The sequence below is a fragment of the Doryrhamphus excisus genome, chromosome 1 (genome assembly GCF_030265055.1).
Source record: "Doryrhamphus excisus isolate RoL2022-K1 chromosome 1, RoL_Dexc_1.0, whole genome shotgun sequence".
Lineage (NCBI taxonomy): Eukaryota > Metazoa > Chordata > Actinopteri > Syngnathiformes > Syngnathidae > Doryrhamphus > Doryrhamphus excisus.
In genome coordinates this window covers 33,060,683-33,079,200 of record NC_080466.1, presented here as the reverse complement: position 1 = coordinate 33,079,200, position 18,518 = coordinate 33,060,683, and positions in this window count along the sequence as shown.

Here is an 18,518-nt window from a genome sequence, read left to right as displayed (position 1 = left end):
TTTCAACTAGGAACGGCGCCAGATATCTAAAGATAGCCATGATTTCTACCTGTACACAAAGTCCAAAGGTTATGTTCAAGTTCCAGTTGCGAGTCAGATCTCTTACCTAATTTATACCCAAATTCACCCCTAAGTCAGGGTGAGTGAATGGAAAAACATCTAGGCGTTATAATAGACCACAAGTCAGAAGATCAGGAAGACCTGGGTTCGAATATCTGCTTGGGCATCTCTTTGCGGGGTTTGCATGTTCTCCCCATGGGTGGGTTTACTCCGGTTTCCTCCCACATTCCAAAACCAGGCACATACACGTTAATTGGTGACCCTACCCAACCCATCACCCATAGGCTGCTGGGATAGGCTCCAGCCTGCCCCTGTGACCCTATTATGTACAGGAAAATGGATGGATATCCATACAGATTTGTAAAGCTCAACACATTGTTACATCTGTTAGCATGTTCTTCAGAACTGGCAAGGAGATCATGTGGAAGAGGAAATTAGCAAATGTATTAAGAATTTATGTCAAACAAATCGGGGGTAGGATTGAACAAGCTCTGCTTCTTTCCGCTCCGTTTGGACATGTGGAATTGGGATATGTGATATATCATTAAGTGAAATGAATGAATTACCATGCTCATTATAAATCACTCACTCAAAGAGAGCTGGGATAGGCTCCAGCATACCACGGCCCCAATGAGGATAAGCGGCATTGAAGATGGATGGATGGATGTTACGCACTGCCACCAGTTGAGTCTTAGTTGAGCCTTAGAAGTCATAATGGAGATAAACAGTTCACTAAAAAGAACAAAAGTGACACTAGCCATGTTTACATGAGGAGTTTTCCTCTTTCCGAATGGAATCTTTCCGAATGACTTTTCCGAAAACAATGGAATCCATGGAAAGAAATATTCCAATCTCCTGTCTACATGCGCCGCTATAATCAAACAGAATAGTCAATGGGGCATGCCCAGTAAAACGTAAATATCAACATCACGTGATACCGACTTCCCTGAGTTTTTCTTCCACCCGGGGAAAGAAACGCCCGAGTTTCCCGTGAGTTATCCCGCATGAACGCACTTGGGATACATTTAAACAGGAAAAGATCAAATTCAATTTTGCTAATATTTTATAATTAAAGTCGGGACATGTTTTATATAGATATATATTTTCTTTTTTAATAAAAGTGGACTTGTGAATGGCGTATAGAAGGGTTTAGATTCTGTTTCACAGATGGCGCTAATGCACACGAAAGCTGCTTGCCAACCGCCAATAAACAACAGAAGAAGAAGAACACCACGAAGAAGAACGCACCCTGACAACTTTCCGTTTGAGCGGGTACAAGATACCGCAATCGGATTGGGGAAAGGAATATTCCACCCCTGGGAATCCCATTATATATTCATTGGGATTGTCAGTTTTCTTTGGGAATGAGGTGTATACAAAGGTTACATTCTTTCCGTTTGAGCAAATAAACCCAATGCAATTGGAATATTTGACTCCATGTATACGTGGATACTGTTCCTATTCTCGGTGTAGCGATGCCACCACATGTTTCTCTTCCAGTCTGCCAGTGTAGAATTGATAACCCGTGGACCACCCAGGCGGGCCTTACAATAAAACCTACATGAGTGTTAAAAGTGGCAAGTTAAGAAATGACCATAAATTAGACTAAAGGAACATCCAAAGACGTGGCAGGGATCTGGACTCTATGAGACAAAATAAAAACCATCTACAGCAGAAGGGAAGCCTCCCCAGATATTAAAAAGTTGATATCTGTGTATGTGTTTACTCGTACAATCCTGCAAAGTTCATGGTGTTGATTTACAGACGTTAATACATGCCCGACTCCCTGGTACACCACATTGAGTACACCAGTGATTTTCAACCACTGTGCCGCGGCACAATAGTGTACCTTGAGAAACCGTCAGGTGTGCCGTGAGGAATTATCCAATATCACTTTTTATAATTAACATTGATTAATCATCATTTGCAAATATTATGTCAATAGCCATTATGTCAATAGTATACATGGACCCAAATATTCCAATTCACTTTGATTTATTTGCTCAAACGGAAAGAATTGAACAGGGATGGAATATTCCTTTAACCAATCCGATTGAGGTATCTTGTACCCGCTCAAACGGAAAGTTGTCAGGGTGCCTTCTTCTTTGTGGTGTTTTTCTTCTTCTGTTGTTTATTGGCGGTTGGCAAGCAGCTTTCGTGTGCATTAGCGCCATCTGTGGAACAGAATCTAAACCCTTCTATACGCCATTCACAAGTCCACTTTTATTAAAAAAGAAAATATATATCTATATAAAACATGTCCTGAGTTTAATTATAAAATATTAGCAAGATTGAATTTGATCTTTTCCTGTTTAAATTGATCCCGGGTGCGTTCTTTCAGCGCATGCTCAGATATGACGTAACACGCAGATGCAGACGTTCTTCACTTTTAAAAATGGAGGCCAGCAATCGGCACTGGACTAAGCAAAGTTTGTTTTTGATTCAAACTAAATTTCAAGACTGGACAGACGAAAAACTGGCAATACGGAGTTATTCCAACAAGTGAAAGAAAAACTTGGGGAAGCCGGTATCACGTGATGTTGATGTTTACGTTTTACTGGGCATGCCCTATTGACTATTCTGTTTGATTTTCACGGCGCATGTAGACAAGGGATTGGAATATTCCTTTCCATGGATACCATTGTTTCCCGAAAGGTCATTGGGAAAGAGAAAAAGTGGTGATGTAAAAACGTGGCTACTGTGGAGTGTCTGTGGTGTAAAGACTGGCAGAGCAATGTAATATTGGTTCGTGTGGCAACACCTACCTTGTTCCTCCCATAGACTTATTGATGCACGTGTGAGGTCGTGGTGACATTTTGGAACATTTTTGGTTAGTGGTGCGCCACAAGATTTTTACAATGTAAAAAACGTGCCGTGGCTCAAAAAAGGTTGAAAAACTCTGGAGTACACAATGACAATGAGACGTGGGTTCATAGAAGCAAGTCGAAAGTCAACAGCGGCAAAGCATGCAGGCGTCAGTCAGGTGGGTGTAGGGTTTACAAACTCCGTGTACGTGTTCATGTAACTGCTGACAAGACGAACGCCGTGACAAAGTAGTGGGAAGATTGGCATCCAGAGCTCTCCCGCAGGCACTCCATGCCGGATGCTTTGCATTCCGCATGATGGAATAAGCGTCTTGTCTGTCTTCCGAATGGAACGCTGTCATTGGAAGGGATGTTTCTAAGATCTCGTGAGAGAAATGTTACTCTGTGAGAAAGCTCGTCTCAGGCTTTGTTTCGTGGGCCACTTTTGAAACAAAGTATCCCCACCATGAGAACGCCGTCTCCTGCAGCAAAACACCCTCTTGCTGTTCTCCCGGGGAATGTTTCCCTCTTCCTTTCCCCATCTGCTGTCAGGTGGTACAAAGGAGCTGAAAGTTGAGCAGAAGATTTCCATTCACAACTATCAGAGCTGCCTACATGACCAGATCAAGCAGATGGCAAGTGGGCCGCATAAAAAGGCCTGAAACTGAATCTGGGGGGCACCTGCGCCTCAGCGGGCCGGACCGCCACTGAAAGCCAATACACGGGCCTCAAATGGAAGCAGGAAACCGGAGCGCTAAGAGCTCTCGGACAAACTTAGAGATCAACTTTGCTCTCTTTTGCACTGGCCATGAATGGGGGCTTTGTGGGCTTTGGTTTGAATTCTCTAAGTGGATGAGTTGTTAACTGGTACAGTCTGGTACCCAGAAGAAGAAGTTCAAGATGTTCTTCAAATACAGCCAGGTTGTTTTCATACAACCCTGTTTGATTTTGTTTTCATTGAATTTTTGTAACCAAAATGGTGGTAATAATAATTTGGAGCCGGTTGTCATGCAAATGTAAAAGTAGCGGCAATCAAAAGTCTTGCTCTCATTGGGTTTGCATGTTTACTTTCCATGATTGTGTGTTTTTGCAGGTCAGGATCTCCTGGCTGTGTGGGTTAAATAAATACCTGCCATGTGGAGCAAAGGTAACAGAACACCTTCTAGAACAGTCATCACTGAAACAAAGATGTCAATCATGTCCAGCTACACACATCCACCGAAGCACTTCACTCTTCTACCTTTGTGGAATAAAATCATTCATGAGTCACACAAGGGCAGCGGTGCATTATGCAACCCCCCCCACCCCACCCCCGCTCCCAGCCATTCAATGCTAGACCCTCCAGTGAAGACAATCTCAGGCTTTAGTCCTTTTTCTAGCAGCAGATTTGCAAGAGACACAGTCCCATATGCATCATTGTGGGGCGGATTAGATGTGTCAGCCTGAGGAGGGAAGCCCCCCCCAACCCCACCGCCGCTGCCCTTCTCCTCCGGCCGCCAGTCCGCCATTGGAAGCTCACCAATTAGAATCAATTGGCTGTATTCTCTGGGGTGATTAGCATACATGCTGCACTCGCAGGGCTTTGACACTTATTGAAGCTGTCCGGTTTGAGAGGTAGCGCTGCTTTGTGGCCTCGCTGAGCCTCGGCGATAATAACCGGCGCTAATGAGCAGGCTAAGACGGCAAAGAAGAGGCTGTGTGACACCAAACCTGTGCTACGCTGCAGTTCATTCTCACTGAGGCCAAAGCTTGCTTGCAACAAATGAACACCATGAAATATGTCCGCTGTTTTAACGATGACATTGTAGAACGATGAAAAGGTAAACTGCAATAAATAATCTAAAGAAAGGCTTTCATCAAGCAGCAGAAACTAAATGGGTCTGAAAATATTGAAATAATAACAATACACCCTGCTGGAAAAAACAGCATAGACCAGCATACGTTTTGTGCTCATGTTGTATGATGGTCATACCAGCAAGACCAGCATACGTTGTGTTTTCGTGCAGCATAAAAACAGCATGAAAACACAACGTATGCTGGTCTTGCTGGCCATGCTGGTAGCTGGTCTAAGCTATTGTTTTCAGCAGGGCAGTGGGCGCTCATTTTTCCTATTCCCTGGTTTTGGTAGAATTTGAATTTCGACAAAAATTATTACCGTAGCCAAACAGTGGTTTATTTGTTCATGAACGATGAACAACTCATATACGTATGTCTCCTTTCTTAACAGACTAGCATGACCGACCATTTGAACTAGGACAAAGGGCATCAGCATCTTCCAGATGAATTCCTACTTCAAACTACACAAGTAGGAAACTGTTACCATTGAAGTTTCTATATGAGAAGATGTGCTCCACAGAGTTCCACAAGGTGGATGGTCCATAACATGGTCCATAGCAGTGTAATCATGACGCTTTTCCTCCCAGAAATGAAGCTGCAGTCCCAGATGAATGTCATTAAATACTAAAGTGCCACGGGGCGCTCAGTGTGAAAGCACCTGCTCGTATTACTGGCTAATTAAAAGACAATATTGCCTCCACTGAATGCACATTGCACATAACATGCACATAACACACTCGTCATCTCAATTAGCTACCCTCAGCTCATTGCACGGTACAGCCATCACATTTAGCGGCTCTGGGCTGGGTCGATAAAGTGGATCCAGTGGCCTCTGGCACAAACGGCGGCATAATGAGTCCAATGGACGCCTTCCAGCCTGTGTTCATTAGCCGCCATGCAGCTAAACATCTGTCGCAACGGTGCTTGGCAGTGGCCTGCACTAATTAGCTAACCGCCCGCAACAGGTTGTGTTAGGAGATAAACAGGATGGCGCCGCAGCCAGAAGCCAAGCATATACTGGAGGCCGACACTATTTGTGTTTGAGCTCCAAAAACTTGAGCTCACATGTTTTACTCTTACGGTGGCATCTTCAAAATATAAAAATGTGCGTCTTCTGCTGAGGAAAGAGTGCAGCATTTTCACTTTTTTAAATGAAACAGGAAATGTTTACTTTCAGATAATTCCTCATCGTCAAATTTTAATGGTGGATTCGGGAATTTTACTCATTTTAAGGCTCGAGGCCCGCGGGCCAAATGTGGCCCGCAGGACACTAGTTTGAGGCCCCCGCCTTGATATGAAAGTTTAATGTTAGTGCGGCCCGCGCAAGTTTGATATGGATGCTGTATGGTATCATGTACCCAGAAAAAATTATTACGTTTGATTAATGTTCATGTTAAAGGTTAAATAACTGTTAATAGTTATCCTCCCTCGCCGTGTGGAAGTGGTTTAAAGGAAATAACTTGAAGGCTACCGTTTAGGTCGCTAGCTCTCTAGTTTGCGAGTTAGCATGTGTCTCAAGACCCTGCAGTTGCGCAATATGTTGTAAATAAAAAGAGTATAAATGTGACTATAGTCGTGTTTTGTCATGTCTACAGGGCTCTAATAATGCTTTGTTCATTTTAATCTGAAAAAAAGAATTTGTCTACCCACCAACTATATGTGGTTTCTTGAGTTTTTATTATTTGCCCTTTTATTATTATTATTATTATTATATTTATTTATTTATTACTGATTGATTGATTTTCTTTATTCTTGATTTGTTTATTTATTTTTCATCTTATTTTGTGTAGAAAAATAAAAAGTAAGATATTTGAGAACAGTGGAATGTTTTATCAGAGCTTTTATTGTAGAAAATTGAAACCAAAGCAAAGTTTTTAAAATTTTTTTGTTTTTAATACATGCGTTTTTTGTTTTTTTTTTTTTTTAAACCTGATGCGGCCCAGTCTCACCCAGACCCTAGCTCCAGTGGCCCCCAAGTAAATTGAGTTTGAGACCCCTGTTTTAAGGTGTACAAAAATGCAACTTCCTAGATGTCTGTAGACCAGGGGCAGGCACAGGCGCAGGTACATGTGCAGGCGCAGGCGCAGGCGCAGGCGCAGGCGCAGGCGCAGGCGCAGGCGCACCTGCCTTGCACCACGCCTACACCCTGCCAACAAGGTGTGGCCAGCGCACTCTGCAAATTTGGTGAGCAGCACAGTCTGGCGCAGCGCCACGCACCTGCGCCTCCATCCTTTCCACAAGTGGCAAAGAGGGAGGAGAGAAGGCGTGAGAGGGTTTAACACAGCCCAGTGTCATCTTAACCAATCAAATGAACGCCTCTCCTTGCCTTTAAATGCGCCAGACTGAACTGTTGATTTTGGGGGACAAGCCATTTATTTAGGGGGTCGTTGTGACCGTTTTGTCACCAAATTGTCAATGCGCCAAGCTGAAAATGTGTTTCTGATGATGTTTTGGCGGCATGGGGGTCATTGGGGCAAAGTACATGTTACATACACCTTCCAACAGAGACGCATTGTTCTGCATATCATTAACTGACAGGCTTATTTGGTCATTAGAGGGGACATCAGGTATCTTATGTCATTTTCACTTCCAGACTACCAGTGTGAACACACGCTAAATGCATAACAGATCAACTTAGATCCAAACATGCCGTAGTGACAAGTCCCTCCTTTTCTCTCTCAAAGTTCTCAAGTCAAGTCATTTAGCTTAGCAATCAAACAAACATGCAGGTAGAACCCAACCCCCGCATCCCAGACACCGGAAGCCTTGGCCTCAAACAAAGAAACGTTGGAATGATGGCAGATGTTTATCAGGGCACGCACAATGGCGCACGGGGACGAAACAAACGCAAACAAAAAAATGCCAAGCCACTCAGTGAAGGCGAACAAGCCAACACACGTCTTGACCTCCTCCTCCGTCTGAAAGACAAATCAGCGCCAAATGAGGATCGGCCATTAATTCTCTGTCCTGTCCACAAGCGGGGGGCAGTTGGGGGGAATAATTAAGGACTAAGTCTACGTTCCTGTTTCATTTCTCTTTTCCTCCTTTCACCATTCTTATTTTTAGGTCTTTTCCATAAATGACTTTTTCCAGGCTTCTCGTTGGCTAAAAGGGCCTAATGTTTGACACCGTGCCCCCCACCTCGCTCCTCCCTGCCAGGAGTTTAGTCTGCACCTCCTTTCCAGCGCCAGGCCAGGCAGACACCCAGATCCTGCTGATTAAGTGTAATACAGGAAGCCAGCATGTAAACATGTGAGACGACAAGCAGGCTGCTGCCGACGGCTCTCATGGACCATTGAGACCATCTCGTCCCACTTGAAACGTCTATCAGATGTTATGGCGAGAAAAGTGGGGAGGGGCTGCTGATCTTCTCGGTGATTTCCTTCAGTCAGAAGGTGAATGAATGTCCTCCCTTTTCCTGATTGCATCCCACCAGCGTATCGCATTGCCTTTCCAAGTTTTATTTAGCCTCGGGACCCAGTGGGCTGCTGGGTACCGGAAGCTGGGGGCGGGTCAGAGGCGGAATCGGGGGCCACACACACACAGATGTAGAAGTGTGCAACAAACACACTTATTCACACGTACAGGAAATTCTAAACCGCAAATGCCTGCACAGTGGCATATATATATTTAAACACACATCCTAAATGTGTAGGCAACACACACACACACACACACATACACACACGCAGGAAAGCCCTCAACCACAAATTGCTGGACACGGAAACACAGAGCAAATGAAGACAAGTGTCCAATCAAGAAGTCTAATATTTCCTTCCTGAGCTTGACCGCAAGTACGACAGCTTCCTGCTTGGTCGGCTAACGGCTGGCGTACGAGTTCGGATTTTAGGAATAAGGCCTGCAATGGAACTTCAAGGACGAAGACACTCCTTAAGACAGGGGTCTCAAACTCAATTCACCTGGGGGCCACTGGAGCTAGGGTCTGGGCGAGGCTGGGCCGCAAAAAGAAAACGCATTTATTAAAAACTGAAAAATGAATGAACTTTGTTTTGGTTCCGATTTTCTACAATAAAAGCTCTGATAAAATATTCCACTGTTCTCAAATATCTTACTTTTTATTTTTCTACACAAAATAAGATGAAAAATAAATAAACAAATCAAGAATGAAGAAAACAAATCAATCAGTAATAAATAAATAAATATAATAATAATAATAATAAAAGGGCAAATAATAAAAACTTAAGAAACCACATATAGTTGGTGGGTAGACAAATTATTTTTTCAGATTAAAATGAACAAAGCATTATTAGAGCCCTGTAGACATGACAAAACACAACTATAGTCACATTTATACTCTTTTTATTTACAACATATTGCGCAACTGCAGGGTCTTGAGACACATGCTAACTCGCAAACTAGAGAGCTCGCGACCTAAACGGTAGCCTTCAAGTTATTTCCTTTAAACTTAAATAGCCAAAAACTTACCACTTCCACACGGATAGGGAGGATAACTATTAACAGTTATTTAACCTTTAACATGAACATTAATCAAACGTAATCATTTTTTCTGGGTACATGATACCATACAGCATCCATATCGAACTTGCGCGGGCCGCACTAACATTAAACTTTCATATCAAGGCGGTTGCCTCAAACTAGTGTCCTGCGGGCCACATTTGGCCCGCGGGCCACGTGTTTGCGACCCCTGGTTTAGGTTGTACATAACACTTTTTTCACCCTTTCCTTTGGAGGTAAACGTAGAAATCTTACCACTGGATTCCACTGGAAGTGTTTCATGAAGTCCTTTTTCAGTTTCCAAGGCAAAAATCCTTGCTTGTAAAACACATTTTTTGCCGATATATCCGACAGCGTTCACAAGAAGACTTTGTGTGGATTACTCCTCCAGGCATGTTGAGAGAGTTGTAGTCGCTGGCTCATCAGATATGAAAAATGAAAATGGTTCACTTAAAGGAAAATAAATCAAAAATATCTCCAAGACTTGGGAAAAAAGTAGAATGAGTTCAAAGCATGCAGGAGTACGCAGAGACAAGTCTGCACGCCACAGAAACAGGAAGCAGGATAGCAAAGGAGCAGGGTAGGACCCTTTAAGGCCATCTCCTCAGCCAGATTGGCTTTTCTTTTTTTGGAACATTTTTAAGTAAAAACAAAACCAGCTCATTAGGTTTTTATGCAAAAGCTGAATTTCTCTGCACCCCTTCCTGGGCTGGCTGCTCATGGTCAGACTAAGAACTTTACTGATTTTAAAGGCCGCCCGTCCAAGATGTTTGAGGTTGCTGAAGTCGAGCGTCATGTAAGAACAAGCAACATGAGAAGTTCATTTCCAAGTGTTGCATTCTACTGATATAAATGAATCATGGACATGGAATAGAACGCTTAGCAAAGGCTGTCCTTGCAATTTCACGCTGCAAAATGCAAAGCGAGAAAATCTTTAAACTTGGCATCAATTCTGCTTCCCAGGAATTATAAAGAAAATAGATCCAATGGCAGACCACCCACAGTCACGTGCAGGACCATGTCAACAGTGAATTGGACCTTAATTGTGAAGCTTAAATCCATACGTTCCTATACTTGGACTGTATGTATGCTCCATATATCGCTGCAGCAGCGCCTTACTATAGACAGTAGATATGTACACATGTGTGTGTGTCTTGGCAACATAAGAGCTGATGTTACAAGAACAGGCTGACACGAGGAAGGAGAGACCGCCCCCCCCAACACCCACAACCTTCCTCCTGTCGCCAGCACGTCGCCGTGGTGAAAGCATTTCTTCAGCGGCGAGGCAGCTGTTCGCATTTCCTGCGTATTGGATGACGAGCAGCGGCCATTGTTGCTTTGCCTGGTGCCTTATTAACAGATGGACTTCCTGTTTTTTATTGCGCAATATTGGGAAATGCCCGAAATGCGGAGTTGCGGACTTACACACATAGACATACGTCTGAAGCAGCTGCTGTGGCAGCTCAAGTGATGCGTAGATGTGGATGTATGCGTCCACCTCTGTGATGCACACCTGTGTGTGTGGGGGGGTCAACTATATGGCACAAAAGTCACCACATGACCTTCTCCTAGTTTCATGGCTTTGAGTATGAGTACATGTCAAAGTAATCCTTCATAGTTTCTGAGTACATGGCCACCACAACAATGCAAATGTATATGGGCTGGATAACTCCATTTGCACTAAAACGCCATCTAATTTCAAAATGCTTTTAAAAAAATACAAACAAATGCAGACATTCTACAGTTTGAGGTCAATCGTGGGACTTCCTCCTCACTGCCTTAGACGGCGTGGCTGGATGAAGCACCTTTAGGGATGATTTTCCCATCCATTCATTTTCTATCACCAACTTCTATGGGTACACCCTGGACTGGTGGCCAGCCAATCACAGGGCACATATAGACAAACAACCATTCACACTCACATTCATACCTATGGACAATTTGGAGTGGCCAATTAACCTAGCATGTTTTTGGAATGTGGGAGGAAACCGGAGTACCCGGAGAAAACCCACGCATGCACGGGGAGAACATGCAAACTCCACACAGAGATGGCCGAGGGTGGAATTGAACCCGGGTCTCCTAGCTGTGAGGTCTGTGTGCTAACCACAGCCACTCAATAAATTCAATAAACAGGATATTTTCTTTTCAACTAAATCACACTGCGCTGAACTTGGTGTGTGTGTGTGCATGTGTGTGTGTGTGTGTGTGCGTGTGTTTGCATATGTGCAAAAGAGAGTCAAGAGTCCAGTTTGTTGAGAGTCCAATCGAGTCCATGAAAGAACCAAACAGTAAACACAAATATGGTACCCCCATTATTTATGACTTCATGATCACTTCCTGTTCGAGCGAGTATCTCCAAAAGAACAATGTGAACCCAAGCTGAATTGACGAGAAGAAGCAAGTTGTTATTATCATCATTCTGCCCAATAAAGGCTACCTGAAGACGATTCTAAAACAGAATACGTTGTTGTCTCTTTGACTTCCCGAGGATTAACTTGGCATTCCGACGCTGGCAGAACTTGACTCATGACATCCTCTCCATCGTGCTAATGTTCTTGTTCCATTCATCAGCTGAGTATGTAAACACAAGCCAACGCTTCCTCCAGGTTGGCGTTCTTAACCTCCTGAGCGGGACATAAAGCAGGCTGCTGTAAAGGGAAGTCAGACGCAGCCTGGTTTATCTTCAGGTGTCTCCTGCCATCCCAAAACTTGTTTGTTATCTCTGCCAAGCACACAAACTTTGGACCGACCGCCTCTTCTTCCAGAACAAATATACAGGAGGTCCTCGGTCTATGTACAAGTTCTGTTCCTACCGTGACCGGTTTAAGTGTAAACAGAACTTATACCTTCATTATACTGAATAACACCCCAAAAAAGACCCCAAGTAATTTATTGCAAGCAAGAGCGTGAAATAGGCTGTTCATCAGCTGATTAAATGTTTAAAACCAAAGTCTTTAAAAGCCAAACTCTTGGCCAAAATATGGATTCAGTGTCATTTTCGGTAGTTTCCGTCACTGTCATGATCGCTTGATGGCAAAGAAAAACAGGTTAACTCTCTACCAGGTTAATTCTCTAACAGGTTAACTCTCTTTGAAAGCGCTCAGATTGTTGATTGCTGCTGATGTTGGATGCAGAAAGTTCTTCAAAGAACCCACATAAATATCACCAGCCCTGAACAGGATTGGCTGTCCATCAAGACACGGACCTCCCCTCCACCCAAATGACTGGCCAGAACATTAGGTACACTTGACACATCTCTCAATACGTTGCAGTATGCACCTTGCAATCATAAACTAGTTTCATAACATACACTGTGTCTTTAACAAGACAACAGGCACAATTGTGCATCAGTCACTGATGCTGGGGTTTTTTTTTCCATCTGCTTGTTTTCTGGTGATATAAAATCAGTTGGGGCCACACGGTACAAAAGGGGTTAGTGCTCAGGCCACACAGCGAGGAGACCTGGGTTCGAACTCTGTGTGGAGTTTGCATGTTCTCCCCGTGTGTGGGTTTTCCTCACACATCCACATGCATGCTAGGTTCATTAGCCACTCCAAATTGTCCATAGGTATGAATGTGAGTGTGAATGGTTGTTTGTCTATATGTGCCCTGTGATTGGCTGGCCACCAGTCCTGGGTGTACCCCGCCTCTCACCCCAAGACAGCTGGGATAGGCTCCAGCATACCTGCGACCTTCGTGAGGATAAAAGGTAGAAAAAGAATGAATGAATTAAATTGTCAAGGCTCACTTACACAGCCCCGCCTATTTCAGGTTAAATCACACCCACTTCCGGCAAATGGCATCTGGTGATGTGGAGGCGTTGTAGGGGGCGTCCCTCATGACTGAAGACCAAGGATATCTTCAGGAGGAGTAACTTCACACTTTTTGACCATTGTGCGTGTTGGTCTGATCTAAATCCAGAACATTTGGAGGATGGATGGATGGATGGCAAGGACAGTGTACAAAATGGACATCAGTTCCAGACAATGGATGCCCTCCGTGAAGCCATCTTTACCACCTGGATCAACAATCCCACGAGGCCCCAGTAAGCAAGGCATCAAGCATGCCTAAAACAGTTTTTGAGTGAATAACCTCATTTGAGGCTCGACTTAAAGATCCTTAGGATCCAACTGTGCAAATGTTAAGTCTTGACATTTTTTTAAACTGGTCTTAAAAATGTATTTTATTTTATGCACATAATGCAATATGCTAAATATGGAACCATCGAAGTTAACTTGAAATCCTCAGTAGTTTTATACTTCCACACTGGTCCTCCGCCTAAATGTTTGTGTCCCATATTTTGGGGATTTGAATGTAATGTTGGCCTCAAATGCCAAAAGTGTTTTATAATGGCATAAGTGCAATGCTCCTGCACCCCCTGCCATTTACACAAACAAGAGACTGAGCGTGTCCCGAGGCCCGTTGGCATGGCGACAGCGGTGGAAGGGTAATGACAAGCTGAGGGTTTTGGGCCGGGCCGGTTAGCGAGACCTGAGTGGAGTGCCAGCTGTCCTGAGAGGACACCAAAAGTTAACCCTGCTCCTCTCAAATGGAGCCTGACGTGGACCATCCATCTTGGGGCCGAGGCCAGTGCCAGATGAGCTGACAGGATTTTATTGGGACCGTAAATCTGCTCACAAGATTTACCGTCTGCTCTCAAATGAACTAAGCTGAGTTGTGATGCTATTAAAACATATTTGCTCTTTCAAAAATCAGGTGCAGTGTCTGGGTCCATCCTGGCCAGGGTGCCGCCATGCAGTAGAAAGTCACGTTTGCCACCTTTGACCCCAAAATTGTCCCTGGAAGATGTCTCTGTCTTTGGACCTCCAAAAACATCATCTGGTGCTTTGTAGTGATCCTCTACATCTCCACATCACTGATGGAGTCATTTGGCACATCCAAATACTTCACATCCAGTGGAGCCAGCTAAAGTGGCTCAGTTATCTAGTCAGGGTACCTCCTGGATTCCTCCCTGGTGAGGTGTTCCAGCATGCCCGGCAGGGAGGAGACACCCAGTCCAGACCTAGGACACGGTGGAGGGATTATGTCTCACCTGGCCAGGAAACACCTCTATGTCCCCCCGGTGAAAGTGGAAGAAGTGGCCAGAGACCAGGAGGTTTGGGTCTGAGACTGAGACTGCTGCCCTTGTAACCCCGATCCAGGTGGGAAAGATGGTTCAAAGAAAATATATCATCCAATATTGACATCAGCACAAAAATACAGCGTATCGATGATATCGGCCTGCATCTAAAATGTCTGATTTTAGCACTCCGATACAGGAGGTCGATTCAGACGCCACACCAGTAAATCAATCCAGCAGCGGCCAGATAGAAACCACATGACCACAACAACAGCGTGTGCCAACACGTTAAGCAAGTCCCGTGTTTTGTACAACCAAACTCATCCCATATTTGAGAGTCAATGGTGAGTAAAGTCGGCTTAAAACACTGAATGGAGCTCATTAAATATTCAAAAATATCAATCAAGCTAGTGTTGATGTGATAGGGATAATTCCCTTGGTATGGATACAATGAATATTTGTACCACACCTGATTGTGTTTGTTAATGAGCGGAAGCAAGGTGAAGAAATACACGTGTGTGTGTGGGGGTGGGGGGGGGGGGGGGTGAGTGCCAACCTCTGACTGATTACTCGTCACTCCTTGTGTAAACACACAGCTCGCTGAGGAGGAATCTAACCTCTGGAAGGAACAAGAAAAGGAAGGAAGAGAGGGGGAGAGGAGAGGAGAGGAGAATTCATCCATCCATCACAAATACTAACTCCAAGGAAAAGGTCCAACTGACAGGAAAACACAGACACAGGCTGTCAACTTGATCTTAAAACAAAGATGTTGCAATACGAGTCCTGACTGTGAGACCATTTTAGTCCGAAGGATGAAGGAAGTGATTTGTGGGAAAGACACAATAAGAGAGGTGAAGAGAAGGAAAATGTAACTGGAATGATATTGGATTCTATCGGAAAACTAAAAAAATGTAAACTCCATCAAACCCTGGTTCTGTACTGGGTAAATCAGCATTCTTCTCCTGTTAGTCAAATGAGTTATTAGTATTAATATGTGATATTTCGGATGTGAGTCCAGGCTGGGTTGTTTCTCTAAGAGCAAAGTTTCCATCCAAAAATGAGAAAGGCAAACATTGGAACATATCAATAACTCCATGAGAACCTCCTGTGTCCCATTTGGAACGTGAACTCTTGAGAGTCCGGGGGGAATGTAAGGAAAGCATGGGGGGGGGTCGTTGGAGGGGGAGGGTGGAGCATCCAGGAGAATACGGTAGAAATGGACCTCCAAGCAGATGCACTAATTCCATTTCCACCCGCTTAGATTTGCTATGCTGGGAGGTGTGTGGAGGGGGGGGGGGGGGTCGGCACGTAACCTGAGACCCACTATCGCCATGGCCGCACAGAAGGCGGCCAGGGTGAAGTGGCGGAAGGGGGGAAGGGGTTCGGTCCGGGGGCAAAGTTGACAGTTGGTGGCTGGGCCAGCCAACGGCTATCAGCCTTGTTAATCAATATGGCCTCCACTCTGTAAGCCATGCTCGGATGCCAACAGGCCACTTACACCTGTGCCTCACAGGAGGGGGGGGGGCACAAGGATTGGATAGATTGGACTCTGGAATCCTCCTCTCACTGGTCTGTTATTCTTAGTGGTTCTGGTCCTGGGTTTTCCATGCTTCTAACGCCTAAAGACCAAATGAAAGTGGACTGTGAGGGGAACACGCCATTGACATGTGTCACCAAAGTAAGCAAACAGTAACCTATGTTGTGTTAGCATAAGCTAATATTAGCACTATACGTATTTCTGCATGCGGCTAACTGGCTTTACGTGTAATTATTCTTCTATTATGACATCATGGCGTCAGGTAGCAGCTAATCGTTATGAACATAAGCAACACACAAAAGTTGTTGGTACGGAATAGTAGGGAATAGTAGGGAATAGTACGGAATAGTAGGGAATAGTACGGAATAGTAGGGAATAGTACGGAATAGTACGGAATAGTAGGGTGTGGCCCACATGTCCTTTCAATCAAGAAGACGATGATAAAATCCCATCGTCATTTACCCATCATGTTAACTACTGACTGTTGAAAAAAGACCTTTTGTGGGTTTACCTCCACCAGTTCCAAGTTCATGATGCATCATGTTGTTAGCAGGGAAAACCTGACTTGCATTGCCTCCAATTCATTCATTCATTCATTTTCTACCGCTTTTTCCTCACGAGGGTCGCGATGTGAATTCATACAGGGCTCGACAATAACGATGTACCGATGGTCCGGGGCAAGTTAAAACAAAATTGGGGCAAGTAAATCCAATGAGTGATATTCCCGTCGGGCAAGTGCACTTTGGCATGCCATACTGCCAAGAGTTTTTTTAAAAGCGGTTCTTGTTGGGTGTTGGTAAAACACGGACTGCGTAATTCCGCTGGTAATTTGCAAACCAATCCTTGCAAACCTTGAAATGGACCAATCAGAATAGTTTATTTAGACCACGTTTTACCCACACCCGTTCTTGTTCACAATCAACCAATCAGCGATGGTTTGACTAGGAAAACATCTATCATGGCGTCCCTGCCAACATGGTCTAAATGTTCAACAACTTGTGAAGGAAAACAGCAAAAAGTGATGAACCAGTGCCTCCTAAACAAGTATTTTATTAGCGGCAGCAAATCAAATGATGGCACAGGTGAGTGAATCACATTGCTGTGACAATTTGAAGTGGTCACAATGAAACACCACCGATTAGATCCAATACCAAGTGCTGATTTTGCACAAGCTACAAAATCTAGCACTTCCATTTCTCTGTGGATTTTTCTCACCTTTGCTTCACAAATTATTGTTTGACCATTGAGCATTTTTTTCTGGATGAAAAACACTTTGCTAGTACACAAATGTGTCTATTCAATAATGTTTCATTGTGGTGCACAACTTATAAATATCACTGCTTACTACGACTACCTTACTACTATATGTGTAAGGTAGTATGGCATGCCATGTTAACATACGTTTCACACATTCCTCCAAATACTATGCGTCAGTACTATTATCTGATGAATTATCAGCATATATTGATATATGATATCATTATGGAAGTCTTTTCATTTTACATGGGGCAAGTTCGGGCAAGTAGTTCTCACCTTAAGGATTCCCCATGGGCAAGTCATTTTTCTTTTTAATGTAGAGCCCTGTCATATTTAAGCAAAATGGTGTGTCTCTGTTATGAAGGTGGTGATCCAAATTAGGATTGTTTGACCTAAACGAAGGTCTGTGCTCCACTTTGAAGACTCCAGAATGAGCGGACGACACCGTGACACTTGGAGTCAAGTTGTGACACTTGAAGTAGTTTGTCATCATCTGTTGATGTTTAACTGTTGAACTTAATTTGAATTGAAACTTGAATTCTATCGCCCTGATGAAGAAGCAGCGGCCACACGAACGCCAAACAAGCATCCTTTAGCAAACACAGGCGGGCCGCTGGGCTAATTGCTTTTGATAGAACCTGCGGATGTGTTTGAGCCCGTCTGCCAAAGTGTCTCGGCACCGTTGGAAGCTGATGAATCCAATAAGAAGTGTGAATGACTTTAATTAGTGCTGTCACAATGTACTTATCTGCTCATGTTAGCTTGTTTTCTTTCGGGCAGGCCTCTTTAAGCACACACACACAAGGGCTGTGTTGCAGCAATCAGTCGCCCAGCATGAAACATTCGCACTGCAGTTAAGACAAACAGTAACCTCCCTTTGGAGCAAGACGACCCCCCGCAGTGGGCTAACAAGACTACATTCATCTCCCGAACACACACATTACATTACACACACACACACATTACATTAGGCTGCAACTTGACAATTGAACTCTGGAATCAAACTCTTCTGTCTGACTGATGAGTTCTGGAAACGCGTACGAGTCTTTTAAAGTATCACAACTCCTCCAAATGTAGTACATGATTCTGATAAAAAGAGCAGTAACTAAGTGTAACTAACAACATGTGGTGCAAATATCTGCAACGGTGATGGTGGTTGACTTTCCTATAGTCAGTCTGTTCCCTGAATGCAACATAGTAATGTCATGGTAATGGTTTCATTGTATTTTGAACGTGTGTACAAGTTAAACTACACAGTTCCAAAAGGAGTAGGAAGAAGTAGAGCTTATTTAATCTTACCCCCCCCCCCTTTGTTTCACATTTGTTTCAGTACATGAATTCACTTCCTGTAGTCCATATGTGATTTTTTTAATACATAGAAAAGTGGTAAGCTAATGTGACAATATGGTGATGTTATGAATAATAAATGGAAATAACATTTAATCATCAGTGCAGCAATAAATACATA